The 12412-nt window shown below is 40.7% G+C and overlaps 1 long non-coding RNA gene across 1 annotated transcript; it reads left to right on the forward strand.

Annotated features, from left to right (window-relative positions):
- The first annotated feature begins 27 nt into the window (after positions 1-27).
- LOC141545581 (uncharacterized) lies at positions 28-3896 on the forward strand. Its single transcript, XR_012483076.1, has 4 exons — positions 28-557; positions 761-884; positions 2165-2325; positions 3580-3896. It is a non-coding gene; the product is annotated as an uncharacterized LOC141545581 (long non-coding RNA).
- The last annotated feature ends 8516 nt before the right edge of the window (positions 3897-12412 follow it).

The raw sequence follows: 12412 nt of genomic DNA on the forward strand, positions 1-12412 counted from the left end.
AAGGGGATGTTCTCGCCCCAACAACCCAGTTGGATCCTGACAGCCAAGGGAGTAGTATGTGAATAGAAGAATAGATGAGTGGACAAATAGACTAATAGACTAGATACATAGATAAGTGCTGATAGATAGATGGGATAGATAGGGTAAACAAATAGATTCAATAGATACACTTGATGCATAGTTAAATAGATAATGATGGGTAGATAAGTGAAAAGATAGATTTATAGTAGAAAAGTTTATAGGTAGAAAAGATATTTATAGGAAAAAAAAGTGATTTATAGTTAGAAAAGAGATTTATATGAAAAAAGCGATACATAGGTAGAAAAGAGATATATATAGTTAAAAAAGTGATTTAGGAGAAGAAACGAGATTTATAGGTAGAAAAGAGATTTATAGGCAGAAGAGAATGAATAGCTGCCTTAAATTATACATAGATAATGAAGGAGTCAATGGAGGGTTAGGTAAATCAGTAAATAAATTACTGGAGAGAGAGATCCATTTGGGCCCTCATCAGCATGATACCAAGGGCTGCTGTCATAGATTGAGACTGCCTTCACGTCAGTATTAAACTATTATATTTTATTCTTCAATATTATAGAAGCTAAAATGGTTGCTTTCTATCTGGCTTGGGAAATTGTTGACTTCTCTTTCTTCCCCTCTTCCCCCACGCCCCCCCAAAATTGCATTTTGTGGATGGTTATTCTAGTAGATCAATTGGACACATATCTTTCACTTATGCTGTAACATTTTACCTTTTCAGGCATCCTATAAGCCACTGCTGAAGCAGAGGAGATACTGAACCAGTTGTGACCAGATGCTGGCGATATTGAACGCATCTTAAGCCTCGGGATCGACTTAAAACGGGATTTAACCTGTTCATGAAGGTAAAGCATCTACATAGAGATAATGTACCTGCAGCTTCCCTCCTGCAGTCAGTGTTAATAGGAGATCAAGGTAGGGCCTGGTTGCTGACTAGCCCTATATATAAACTAGAAGTACAAATAATCTGGGAAATAGAGAGCCTACACTTAAAAGCAAACAAACAAACAAAAGCAAATTCTTTTAGTTCAGAAACTATTTTCTTTTTCCTCATCCTATGGCTGGTTCCCAGAAAAAAGATGACTTGCTCATATTAGAGGTTTCATAAATGCTTGTTAAATTCAATTACATATAGATGAAGACTTTTTCTAAAATTATAGGCAGCTGGCTGGTTCAGTGGATAACACTGTTGGACCTCCCTTGAATCAGCAACTGATTTGAAACACCAGCTGTAGGACTCTGGGCAAGTCACTTAATCTGTGTTTGCCTCAATTTCCTCCTCTGTAAATTGGGAATGATACAATCATGTTTGCTCCACAGAGGATAAGGCTCTGAGAACTATTTGTTTTCAAGTAGAGTCACAGCATCGTGGATTTTGAGCTGGCAGCAATATTTCAGGGTTTCTACTTCCATATTTTACAAAGAAAGTCACTGAGACACAAGGAGGTTTAGTATAGTTAATATATTGTTCAAGCGCATACAAGTTGTAAGTGGCAGAGACAAGATTCAAACAGATCCTGTTAATACTATCGTGTTACCTCTAAGTGTTCATTATATATGGGTGTATGGGTGTCCATATATGTGTGTGTATATTTCCATACTCCAATCTTCTAACCTATAACTAAACATATTTACTCTTAAAAAAAAAAAGTGGTGGGATGGGGTAGGGGAAAGACACTGTAATAAAGTAACATTAAACAAGTGGTATTTTGCTCTGCTGTTTATTTCTTACTTTCATGACTTTATATTATCACTTTAAACTCCCTGAGCCTCAGTTTCCTCACATGTTAAATGAGATAGTTGAGCTCCATGACCACTAGGAAACTACATTTCCAGTTCTAAAATTGTGATTCCACAGTGAAAATCTAGCGACATTGTGTCCTAATGTAAGATCTGTATTTGATCATTAATGAGTCATATATTTTCTCTTGGATTTTATATAGTTCATTTGTAGCAACATTAACCTGGCATTCCCTTCTGAGGGCTGACCCCATCCTTGTTGTGGTGACTGTTAGAGGTGGGCCGCCCTCATCCCAGTGACCATCCACTCCAGATCCTCTTTGTGGTTGGTGGGGTGACAATATCAGAAGCCAAAATGTTGAAAGATCTCGTTTCTTCCCTGAAGCCTGGAACACAGGTACCGAACCCAAAATAACAGGACATGCATCTCCCTGGCCCAAGGATGGGAGAGTCTGGCTGTTCCCACAAGACTTGGTCTGAGCCTTAGGGGTAGCATTTGAGGAGATGATCTATAGAATTCGGGAGATGGTGAAGCACTGTGTAAAGGTCAGATAATTCTCTTACTACTACTATTATTACTTGTACTCTTACCCCTATTATTATTACTACTATTTCTACTATTACTCCTCTTCCTACTCCTATTAGTATTACTCCTACGATTACTACTATTACTCTTCCACCAACTACTACAATTACTGCCACTCTTATTATTGTTATTATTCCTTCTAGATCTCTTCCTCCTGCTACTAGTACTATCATTGCTCCTATTCCTATTAATACTCCTTTTACTACCACTACTACTATTATTTCTACTACCACTTTTACTATTACTATTACTCCTACTGCTACTGCTACTCCTACTCCTACTAGTGTCACTCCTATTCCTATCATTATTACTGTTGCTATTACTACTTCTTCTACTACTATTATTCCTACTCCTATTATTATTAGTACTACTACCATTACTATTACTTTTATCATTACTACTCTTTTTACTACTTCTATCACTACTTTTATTCCTCTTCCTATTACTGTTACTACTCATACTACTCCTACTTCTTCTACGCCTCCACCTCCTACTACTGCCACTACTCCTTTGTCCGGAAGTCCATATGTTTTCTAAATAAAGAGGTTTCCTAAAAAATATTGTTAAAAGAAGACTTGCGCATAAAGCCTGAGCACAATCCTCATCAGATGAGCAGTTGACTTGCTTACCTTGGCCATGGAGACCTCATTGTGTGATGCTCATTGTGACATGCCGGAGAACACCCAAAGTTTTCTGACTTCAAGGTGATGTTCTCTTCCCAACAACCCAGTTGGATCCTGACAGGAAAAGGGAGTAGTATGTGAATAGAAGAATGCATGAGTGGACTAATAGACTGATAGACTCGATACATAGATTCCTGGTGATGGATGAATGGGATAGAGAAGATAAACAAATAGATTGAATAGATACACTTGATGCATAGTTAAAAAGATAATGATGGATAGATAAGTGAAAAGATAGATTTATAGTAGAAAAGTTTATAGGTAGAAAAGTGATTTATAGGAAGAAAAGTGATTTATAGGTAGCAAACAGCTCTATAGGAAGAAAAGCCATTTATAGGTAGAAAAGAGATTTTTAGATTAAAAAAAGGGATTTAGAAGTAGAAAAGAGATTTATAGGCAGAAGAGAATGAATAGCTGGATTAAAATATACATACAACCCCCACCCAAAATATTGCAGTTTGTGGATGGTTTTTCCAGTATATCAAATGGACACATATCTTTCACTTATGCTTTAACATTTTATCTTTTCAGGCAACCTATAAGCCAGTACTGAAGCAAAGGAGATACTGAAGCCAGAGTGACCAGATTCTGGCGATATTGAAAACATGTCTTTGGAAATCTACTTGAAACGGGATTTAGATTGTTGTTGGGGAGTTTTGATCTATACTTTGGAGTTTATTGCACTGGTGGGGGGAAGGGGAGAGAGGATGTTTCTGAGTTTGATTGTTGGGGAGTTTTGATATCTATACTTTGGAGTTTATTGTACTGGTGGGGGGAAGGGGAGAGATGATGTTTCTGAGTTTGATGTGTTTTTAAAAATAAAAAATGTTTTTTTTCTGTTTCCAAAAGTTTCAAGTTGTCATTCTTTCAGCTCCCACATGATTAGTGATATTTCCCAGTTTCTTCTTTACTATCTGATGATTATATTTGCCAGCTGGTTAATCCTAAAGAAATACTTGTTGGCAAACTTATTGGGTAAACAACATTTTTCCCTTATTTGCAGCTAGCCCATACTGCTGATGGGTAAAGCTGGCTATCCTATCTGGGTTTGGGAATAAGAGAGGGAGGCAGATTTGTTCTTCTTTGAGATTGTGAAAAAACTGTAAGCAGGCCCTTTGCCATCAGAGGCTGGGGACCGTCTGAAAATCTGGGAGCAAAGAGGTAGTGGGGGTTAACAAGCAGCAGGGCTGTTGTGTTCTAGCCAGAGAAGTTCCAGAGAAGCTCGGAACTGGCCCTGCTGAAGTCTTTTGGATCTTCCTGGAGGAGCAGAGCAGCCATTCTACACCAGAAGGGCAATTCAGAATGACAAGGGACTGGCTTAGAGATTTGCATCCAGGTGCTTCCCCTCAGCTCTAGGGGAAGGCTGAGCCAGAAAATAATTGGTGTCCCCACAGGCTTGTGCTAGAGCCCCCCATTCCCCCTTTGAAGTTTCTTCTGCCTGACTTGTGCTCATTATAATCTATATGACTGAAATGTCAAACTTCTGTTTCTGAAAATCTAACCTTTCTTCAGAAGCTGGGAACCTAAATCCCCTGGATGAAGAAGGGGGATAGTAAGAGTGCTAGAAAAGCAAATGGGTGCTCTGGAGACGGCAAGATTGGAGATGGGAAAACCCCGTCTGATTTGATTCCATAGATAGTGGCAAACGTCAGGTTAGCCACAAAAGATGTTTGCACTGATTGATAAAGCTGGAACAATACCTCTTGGGAATTGATGTACAGGCTCTGGCAAGAAAATGAAACCAAACTAACTCCCAAGCAGGATGCAGCCTTAATTGGCTGAAGGGCCCCAGAAGACCCTGGACAAGCCAGTCAAGCCGGCTTCCAGAGCTAGTCCTTAGCTTGGCCTTGGGAATCCTCCCAGGGGGTGGAAGAGGAGGAGGTCTGGATTGCTCTCTGACAGCACCTTCTCATCCTCCATCTTGGGCTTTCCACTTCTGGGCTTGGGCTTGGAGGGTCTCATCTACAGAAAACCACCTTCTTGAGGGCAAGAACTGTTGGAGTTTTTCCTTGGTAGCTCTGCCATTTTTCCACTTCGAATCACTTCCGATTTACCAATATTTATTAAGGAAACAAGCATTTATTAAACTCCTATGTACCAAGCACTGTGCTAAGCACTTTACACATATTCTCTCCTGAACATCACTGGGAGGTAGGTGCTAATATCCACTCTCTCAGTTAAAGAAACTGAGGCAACAGGTCAGCAAAATAGAGGCGAGATTGAAACAGATCTTGTCTTGTACAGACAACCCTGGCCTAATTAACAAGGGGATTCTAGATCTGCAGCGTTCAATGGGGTGTTTTCCAAATTCTACATGATGAAAGGTACCGGATGAAGCGGTCTGGGGTCTTAACCGTGGCCCTAGCTCCTTCTGCTTTGCAGCCAAACCCTAGGCTCCATCCCAAGAGCAATATGTGGGCTTGGCTCCCTTTCCCGCTGGTGCTTCTACTCATGTCCCCAGTTTCTGGTCCCTGTGTCCTTTGTGACCATATCATTCATCTGGTAGCCCACCTCATCCATCTTCCTTAGACTACTCAATCAGCAAAGCTCAATTAAACAAGGAGCAAACATATATTACATACTTACTAGGGGTCGTATATTTCACTAGACCCTGGAGACATAAAGGTAAAAACAAAATGGTCTTGCCCGCAAAGTTTATATTCTATTGGGGAAAATGATGTCAACAAAAAGAACTAGGAAGAAAATCTATGCATAAGCAAGATAATTGTACAAATATTTTTACATACATTGGATTAAGCATATATTTTCACATATTTAACATGTAATTACCTGTCATCTAGGGGAAGAGGTGGAAGGAAAGAGGGGAAAAGTTGGAAGAGAAGGTTTTGCAAGGGTCAGTGTTAAAAACTTACCCCTTCATATGTTTTGTAAATAAAAAGCTTTCCTCAAATAATTTTTTAAAAGAAAAAACTCCATAATACCATGTAGCGTGTTGTCGTCTCCAGAAGCTGCTGGATCACTCTCTGGGAAGAGATCTGCTGTGTCTACTCACATCTCTCAGACAGATTCTTCTTCCTGTAGTGAACTGTTGTCTCCAGGTAGTTGCTGTTAACTCTTGTCCAGAGAAGTGACTCCCCTTCCTGCAGAGAGCTGCATCAAGCCAGACTTAGTGCAGAGTCTTCTCCTTGAATCCTGGCTCTGAATCTCTTCCAGCTCTTATCCTTCTCCAGGCAGACTGACTTTCCAGGCCCACTGTTGCCTCTTTTATCCTCCCAGAGAAAGGGCGTGGCATAATGCAAGGGCTTCTGGGAAGAACCACTTTAGCCAATGAGCTTGCTCCTTCTATCAAGGCATCCTGAGTTCTCACCTTGTAATTGTCTAGACAACCTGAATTCTCACCTTGTCACTGTCCAGACAACGTGAGTTCTCACCTAGTAATCCTAATATCTCCCCCTTTCTTTTGATTTAGAACATAGGACAGTCATGACCTTGAAACCTAAAGCCATCAATATGGGAAGTATTACAGATAATTACATAAATTACATAAGCACATAGTAACATAGTAACATAACACATGCTAGAAGTATATAACATAATCAAATAATCATAAATTGAAAATTTATAAATGTCCATAAATCCATTGTCCATTAGTCTCATCTTGTATGAGGAAGTCCAATGATTCCTGCTGGTTTTAAACTTCTTTAACAGTCTTTTTATTAGCCATGCTCTTTCGGTGTAAGATGTTTCTTAGATCTTCTCCTTTATTTTGAGGTCTTTCTCTTTTTCTGTCTCTCTCTGATGGACAAGGCGAATATGACTCGTTGGCACCCATCTGATTCCTTCTCCTGCTGAAGAAATACAAGCAAACCCTCTCCCCCAGGCAGTTAACCTACCTGGTCCCTTCCATTCACCACTTTCTGGATCTCTCCACATCACCTGGCGATTATCTAAGGACAGTGGAGCTGCTCGCACTGGACACTGCCCTTCTGGTGGGTTATAAAACCTGTCTGCCGCAGCCAGTGCATCTTTGTCAAAAATTAGAAAATTAATGGTATAGAGAACTAAATTTAGAAGTTCTCTAGGGTTACCTGTGGCTCCCCCTTTCTTTTGTTTTTGGAGGAGTGTCTTAATATCTCTGTTTCTTCTCTCTACTCTTGCCTGCCCTTGAGGATTAAAGGGTATGCCCGTGGTATGTAAAATCTTATACTGTGCACAAAAGTGTGTAAAATGTTTGGACGTATATGCAGGTCCATTGTCTGTTTTTATTGCTTGTGGCACACCCATAATTGCAAATGCTTGTATAAGGAATTCAGTGACCACTCGGGCTGTCTCTTTTGCTGCTGGCACTGCAAATGTGAATCCTGAAAAGGTGTCTACCACGACATGGATAAAAGATAGACGACCAAAAGATTTATAATGGGTCACATCCATTTGCCAGATTTCATTGGGTCTCAAACCACGAGGATTCTTCACTGGAGGGAGTGTAGGAGCATGGCAAGGAAGACAAGCTGTACAGCTTTTTACTATGCTCCTAGCTTCCTCTCTTGTGATTCCAAATTGTAAACGTAAAGCTCGAGCAGCCTGATGATATTTAGAATGAGATTCTTGTGCTTCCTGAAATAAAGGACTACTGGCTAACATCGTTAGAAGGCTATCTGCCTTTGAATTTCCAACAAAAATGGGACCTGGAAGTCCACTATGTGAGTGGACATGCAAGATATAAATCTTGCCTGGATGTTTTCTCACTTGCTCTTGAAGTTCCTTAAAGAGCTGATAAATATTAGAGGCTGCAAATTTTATTTGGGCTGTGGCAATTCTTTGTACTACACCTACAGAATAAGCTGAATCAGTAATTATATTTACGTCTCCTGGGTAATAAGTAAGAGCTAGCATGATAGCAAATAATTCATTCTGTTGAGTGGATTGAAAAGGAGTCCTGATTACTCTCTTTATGGTTAAATCATGAGAGTATACAGCACAAATATTTTCTTTGGAGGCGTCTGTAAAGATTGTTGGTCCTTTAAGAGGAACCTTGGAAACCTTTTCTTCAAAGATCCATCGCCAATTATGTAGTAGCCGGGTAATCTTTAATGGAGATCCATGTGCAAAATTTGGAGCGGTGGCCAATAAAATTTGCCATTCTGGGATGGTCTCACAGCATACATTAATTTGTGCGTTAGTATAGAATGTGTATATTTTTTCAGGACTTATTCCAGATAATTGTGTTACTCTCTTAATAGCCTTTAATAAAATCCTAGCCACAAGCACTGGGTAAGGTGTAAGGCTTTGTTCTGGTTGTGCTGGGAGGTTCATCCACTCAATCACTCTGTCTCCTTGATGAAGGACTGCTGTGGGTGCCTCTTTTGTAGCAAAAACTGATATTTCCAAGGGTTTTTGAGTGACTCTTTCAACCACATTTTGTGCTTCTTTTGTAAGCTGGCGTGGTGAATTTAAAGCACTGTCTCCCCTTAAAATGTCATATAGAGGTTGTAGTTGATTGGTAGTTAAGCCTAACACTGGACGCATCCATTGGATATCTCCTATTGATTTTTGAAAGTCATTTAAGGTGTTCAACTTCTCTGTTCTTAAAGAAAGCTTTTGTACTGTGAGTGTCTTAGGATATACTTGATATCCTAAATATTGAAAAGGAGCCTGTCTTTGAATTTTTTCTGTAGCTATATGCAGTTTGTAGTACTTTAATGTTTCCATGGTCCTTTGTAGACATGCTTCTAACATTTGTTCCTCAGGTGCACATCCCAAAATATCATCCATATAATGTAACAATATTACTTTTGGAAAGGCTTTTCTTACTGGAGCAAGAGCAGCAGCAACATACATTTGGCACATAGTAGGGCTGTTTTTCATTCCCTGTGGCAAAACTGTCCATTCATATCTTTTATAAGGCTCGGCCAAATTAACACTAGGCACTGAAAAAGCACATCTTTTCATACCCTCCTTATCTAGAGGGATAGAATAGAAACAATCCTTAATGTCTATAACCCATAGAGGCCATTCTCTTGGCAACTGAGTAGGAGATGGAAGTCCAGGCTGAAGAGTTCCCATAGTTTCCATCTGTTCATTTACTCTTCTTAGATCAGTTAACATCCTCCATTTTCCAGATTTCTTTTTCAACACAAATACTGGGGAATTCCAAGGACTTAGAGAAGGCCGCAAGTGTCCTTGGTCAAGTTGTTCTTGCACTATGTCTAATAAGGCCTGAATTTTATCACTTCTTAAGGGCCACTGTTCTACCCACACTGGTGAATCAGTCTTCCACTGAATAGGAACTGGTGAAAGTGCAGGTAGGCCTTCAACAGCAGCCCTGCCTAAAAAGCTGAAGTGCTTATTTGTAATCCTATCTGCTGTAAAATGTCTCTTCCCCACAGATTGATGGGGATTTTTTCAACCACAAAAGGAGTAAAAGCTCCTGTTTCTCCTTCAAATACCTATCTCAAAGGCCTAGCACTAACTTCTGGGGCTATTGATCCTCCCACCCCAGACATATAGCAGACATGTCTGCTTTAATCTTTGGCCAGTGACCGGGCCAATTGGCACCTCTAATAACTGTACGATCTGCACCCGTGTCTACCGATCCTTCAAATGGTATTCCGTTTATATAAATAGTAAGCATAGGTCGGTCAGCTGTCACAGCTGCTGTCCAATATATTCCTGGATTTTGTTCATTGGAGTCAAAATCTAGGCGACTATCACGAGGTTGCTTATTAGGGGTACGTAACAATATGCCTGATGCTACTACTTCTCCTGGTTGATAAATCACACGTTGTCTGCCTGTGTTAGTGACTGGGATATTAGATACACGTTCTCCAGTTTCCCACATCAGTGTATGGATGGACACTGTTTTGTAGGCACTCTCAGAAGGTGAAATGGTCAAGCCTACTGTGCCTGGAGGCAAAGGATCCATAGGCTCAACAGGAACAGATTTCACTTCTCCAGGGAGTATCTCGGTAGTCTCTACTGCACACAAGTCTATTTTTCCTAATTTCAATCCCTTTCTTCCATCTGATTGCCTTTTGGCTGATTGATCATGTCTTAAAATTCTCTGGATGTAACCTCGGCTGCCATCATGCCCCACTTCGGGGGCTGAAGCTGGGCCCCACCTGTCATTTCCCTGTGTCAATCTACATTCGGAGGCCCAGTGGAGGCCCTTGTGACATTTTGGACATGGAGTTTTAGGTCTTCTCTCACCCTGTCTTCTCACTGTATCTCCATATCTACACTGAGCTCTTAGATGCCCAATTTTTCCACATTGAAAACATCGCCGAGTTTCTCTAGAAGGCCCTTGCCAGGAGGGACCCTGTCTTTCCACGTTCATCATTGTCCGGGTGTAAAAAGCATTTGTTCCCACTGTAGCACAGCGTCTTATGATCTCCTCTAAAGGAGCATCTTTGTCTAATCCCCATATAATTCTTTTGCAAATCTCATTGGCATTTTCCTTAGCCAGATGTCTGGTCATTATTTCTGTAGCTGAATTTTCTCCAATAGTTCTTTTGACAGCAGTTTGCAAATGTCCCACAAAATCTGCAAAAGGTTCATTGGGACCTTGCTGTATTTTAGTGAAAGCCTCTCCACGATCTTTCTGTCCAGGAAGGACACCCCAAGCTTTTATTGCAGCCTTAGCAATTTGCTCATATATTATCATGGTATAATTAATCTGTTCTGAATTCTCTCCATACCAACCTTCACCAGCCAAGTGCTCAAAAGTGAATTGTGTGTTAACTCCTATTTCCAAATTGCATCTGTCTTGAATTTTACATAATTCATGAAATTCCACAAGCCATAATAAATTTTCTCCAGGTTCCAGGCATGTCCTTGCTATGGATTTCCAATCATTTGGGGTTAGGACTTCATAAGACAAACCATCTAGTAACATTTTAACATAAGCTGATGTAGCCCCATAAAGGGTACAACCTTTTTTCAAATCTTTAATTTTATTCAAATCTAAAGGTGCATATCTTCTCCTTTTTTGACCTACAGAGTCAATATTTTCAATCACAGGATATGCATGTATAAAATCACTTATATCCTGTCCTTCTCTCTTAGCTTTAACCAATGCTTTTTCTAATCTTGTCATAGGCTTAGGCTGCTTCACAGGCAATTCTGTTTGTGTTTCTGCCTCTTCCCCTCCTTCTTCCTCCACCTCTGAAGGTGGGGTGGATGTGGGCCTGCCAATAATCTGTTCTCTAGGCAGGGTTGAAGCTTCTTCAAGAGAATCATACCATAATTCCTCATTTAAATCCTCTTGCTCTAGGGCAAGATCTTGATCTTTCCTTTTTTCCTCACACTTCCTCCTCTGTTCCTTTTTAAAACTTTTCCTTCTCCAACAACTTGCTTGATAGTTTAAGGTTAATTGAACTATGTTGTAGATATAAAATACTTCTGCAGAAATTGAACGAGGCCCATTTTTTGCATAAAATTCTTTCATTTCAAATCCCACTAGCTTCCATTTATCTACATCTATCTTTTCTTCCTCTAAGAACCAAGGGGATGTGCGTCTTAATGCAGCCAAGAGTTTAGCAATCTGTACCCATGTTACAAGTAAACTCTGCTCCTCAATTATCTTGATTATACTCTCTATAGTACCACTCCTGAATGGGGGTGGAGCTGAGGTTGCTTCTGGGGCTGGGGATGAGTCGGCTGAGGTCCAGGGATTGAATATAGCTAACATCTGCCCCATTTCAGCTATAAGAGATTCCTGGTTTAGCCCTTAACAAGTTAAGTTCCTTATTTATCTATTAGCACGCTCACTTAATCTTTAACAAAGTTTCCTCGTTACTCACAGTTCTGGCTCAGAGAGACTGAGATCTGGATGGGAGGCTTTTCCACTGGAATCAGGACCCTGTCTGTCCCTGTTCGGGCGCCAAATTGCGAAGGTCTGGTCTAGCTCCTCTTGTCAGGATAAGCAAAAGTCCTTGCCCCACGTGTGGACGCCAAATGTAGCGTGCTGTCGTCTCCAGAAGCTGCTGGATCGCTCTCTGGGAAGAGATCTGCTGTGTCTACTCAAATCTCTCAGACAGATTCTTCTTCCTGTAGTGAACTGTTGTCTCCAGGGAGTTGCTGTTAACTCTTGTCCAGAGAAGTGACTTCCCTTCCTGCAGAGAGCTGCATCAAGCCAGATGTAGTGCAGAGTCTTCTCCTTGAATCCTGGCTCTGAATCTCCTGCAGCTCTTATCCTTCTCCAGGCAGACTGACTTTCCAGGCCCACTGTTGCCTCCTTTATCCTCCCAGAGAATGGGCGTGGGATAATGCAAGGGCTTCTGGGAAGAACCACTTCATCCAATGAGCTTGCTCCTTCTATAAAGTAAACCTGAGTTCTCACCTTGTAATTGTCCAGACAACCTGAATTCTCACCTTGTCACTGTCCAGACAACGTGAGTTCTCACCT

This window comes from Sminthopsis crassicaudata, chromosome 6 (assembly GCF_048593235.1).
Source record: "Sminthopsis crassicaudata isolate SCR6 chromosome 6, ASM4859323v1, whole genome shotgun sequence".
NCBI classification, from domain to species: domain Eukaryota; kingdom Metazoa; phylum Chordata; class Mammalia; order Dasyuromorphia; family Dasyuridae; genus Sminthopsis; species Sminthopsis crassicaudata.